The 3,307-nt window shown below is 39.0% G+C and overlaps 1 protein-coding gene across 13 annotated transcripts in view; it reads left to right on the forward strand.

The window, feature by feature from the left end:
- FRRS1 (ferric chelate reductase 1) overlaps nt 1–3,307 on the forward strand; it is a 108,452-nt gene that overhangs the window by 32,837 nt on the left and 72,308 nt on the right. The window lies entirely within an intron of this gene.

A 3,307-nucleotide genomic window follows, 5' to 3' on the forward strand; every position in this document is an offset into this window, starting at 1 on the left:
GATAAACCCACGCACATATGGTCACCTTATCTTTGATAAAGGAGGCAAGAATGTACAGTGGAGAAAAGACAGCTTCTTTATTAAGTGGTGCTGGGAAAACTGCACAAGTACATGTAGAAGTACGAAATTAGAACACTCCCTAACACCATACACAAAAATAAACTCAAAATGGATTAAAGACCTAAATGTAAGGCCAGACACTATCAAACTCTTAGAGGAAAACATAGGCAGAACACTCTATGACATAAATCACAGCAAGATCCTTTTTGACCCACCATGTAGAGAAATGGAAATATAAAAACAAAAATAAACAAATGGGACCAAATGAAACTTCAAAGCTTTTGCACAGGAAAGGAAACCATAAACAACAATGGAATATTACTCAGCCATAAAAAGAAATGAAATTGAATTATTTGTAGTGAGGTGGATGGACCTAGAGTCTGTCATACAGAGTGAAGTAAGTCAGAAAGAGAAAAACAAATACCATATGCTAACACATATATATGGAATTTTTTAAAAAAAAGGTCTTGAAGAACCTAGGGGCAAGATGGGAATCAAGGTGCAGACCTACTAGGGAATTTGCTTTAGGATATGGTGATGGGGAAGGGTAAGTTGTGACAAAGTGGAAGAGTGGCATGGACATATATACACTACCAAATGTAAAATAGATAGCTAGTGGGAAGCAGCCACATAGCACAGGGAGATCAGCTCGGTGCTTTGTGACCACCTAGAGGGGTGGGATAGGGACGGTGGGAGGGAGGGAGATTCAAGAAGGAAGAGATATGAGGATATATATATATATATGTATAACTGATTCACTTTGTTATAATGCAGAAACTAAGACACCATTGTAAAGCAATTATACTCCAATAAAGATGTTAAAAAAAAAAGATATCATCGAAAAATGGAGAAACCAGCAAAGGAGGCTTAGAAAGATGAACCAGTGTGGTAAAGAAAATCACACAGAGAGTGTGGTGTCCTGGGAGTCAAATGGAATATATCAAGGAAGAGGGGTGGTCACCATGTCAAATCCTTCTAATATGTCAAACTAGATGAGGAAGATGGACTTAGCAGAGCAGAGGACACTGTGACCTTAACAAAAGTAGTTTCCATGAAGTGCTGAGGACAGAAGCCTGTTGGGGTGGGCTTAACTGAGAATGGGAGGAGAAGAGCTGGAGTCAGGGAGTGTGATGTTTAGTGTTATATGTGTTCACTGAACCACAGGGTGCCTAGATATTTCGTTAAACATTATTCTGTGTGTGTCTGTGAGGGTGTTTCTGGATGAGATTAACATTTGAATTGGTAGACGAGAAAAGCAGATTGCCTTCTTCAAAGTGGGCCTCATCCAATGCATTGAAGGCCTGAATAGAATAAAAGGCTGAGTAAGAGAAGAGTCTCTCTTTGCCTGACTAGCTTTGGGCTAGAATGTCAGTGCTCTCCTGCCTTCAGACTTGAACTCAGACTGGAATGGTATCATTGGCTCTGAGTTCTCCAGCTTGCTGACTGCCCGACTTGGGACTTCTCAGCCTCCATAATTGTGTGACTCAATTCTTTAATAAATCTCTTCATATACATAAAATTTTAAAAATATACAAAATTAAGAGCTGGAGTCAGGGAGTGTGATGTTTAGTGTTATATGTGTTCACTGAACCACAGGGTGCCTAGATATTTCGTTAAACATTATTCTGTGTGTGTCTGTGAGGGTGTTTCTGGATGAGATTAACATTTGAATTGGTAGACGAGAAAAGCAGATTGCCTTCTTCAAAGTGGGCCTCATCCAATGCATTGAAGGCCTGAATAGAATAAAAGGCTGAGTAAGAGAAGAGTTTCTCTTTGCCTGACTAGCTTTGGGCTAGAATGTCAGTGCTCTCCTGCCTTCGGACTTGAACTCAGACTGGAATGGTATCATTGGCTCTGAGTTCTCCAGCTTGCTGACTGCCCGACTTGGGACTTCTCAGCCTCCATAATTGTGTGACTCAATTCTTTAATAAATCTCTTCATATACATAAAATTTTAAAAATATACAAAATTTAAAAATTAAATATAAAAATAAAGGAAATATAAAGAGTTTTATTATAAGGAATTGAGTCACTATATATATATAAATATATACAGCCTATTGGTTCTGTTTCTCTGCAGAGACTGATACAGATTTTTGTACTGAGAAGCGAGGAGCTGCTGTAACAAACACTTAAACATGTGAAAGTGACTTTGGAATTGGGTAATGAGTAAAAGCTGGAAGAATTTTGAGGTTCATGCTAGAAATACAAATATTAAAGGTGATTCTGGTGAGGTCTCAGATAGAACTGAAGAACATATTATTGGAAACTGGAGGAAAGGTGATCCTTAGCATAAAGTGGTAAAGAACTTGATGAATTGTGTTCCTGTTTTAGTGCTCTGTGGAAGGTAGAACTTAAAAAAAATTTTTTTTATTGATGTATAGTTGATTTGCAATGTTGTGTTAATTTCTGCTGTACAGCAGAGTGATTCAGTTATACATATATATATTCTTTTTCATATTCTTTTCCATTATGGTTTATCACAGGATATTGAATATAGTTCCCTGTCTATACAGTAGGACCGTGTTGTTTATCCATTCTATATATACTAGTTTGCATCTGCTAATCCTAAACTCCCAATCCTTCCCTCTCCCACTCCCCCTGCCCCTTGGCAACCACAAGTCTATTCTCTATGTCTGTGAGTCTGTTTCTGTTTCGTAGATATGTTCATTTGTGTTGTATTTTAGATTTGTGAAAGGTAGACCTTTATTTATTTATTTATTTATTTTGCGGTACGCGGACCTCTCACTGTTGTGGCTCTCCCGTTGCGGAGCACAGGCTCCGGACGCACAGGCTCAGCGGCCATGGCTCACGGGCCCAGCCACTCCGCGGCATGTGGGATCTTCCCAGACCGGGGCACGAACCCGTGTCCCCTGCATCGGCAGGAGGACTCTCAACCACTGTGCCACCAGGGAAGCCCCAGGTAGACCTTTAAATTGGACGTTTAACTGCTGACAAAAAATTAATCTGTTGATCTACGAAAGAATTGGAAAATTTTATTCAAGCCAAATTTGAGGATTATAACCCAGGAAGACCATTTCAGGATGCTCTGAGAATCTTTCCACCCTTTAGAAGTCAAGACACAGTTTATATAAGTTTTTTGAGACAGAGGGCTGTACATTAAATGACATATTATTGACAGCTTACATAATCCAGTTTTAAGTGCCATCATGGTGGGTCATGTGACCCTTTACAAGATCAAGAAGGAATGTTATCTTTTAAGGAGTTGTCTTTTTTTTTTTTTTTTT

This window comes from Physeter macrocephalus, chromosome 4 (assembly GCF_002837175.3).
Source record: "Physeter macrocephalus isolate SW-GA chromosome 4, ASM283717v5, whole genome shotgun sequence".
NCBI lineage: Eukaryota > Metazoa > Chordata > Mammalia > Artiodactyla > Physeteridae > Physeter > Physeter macrocephalus.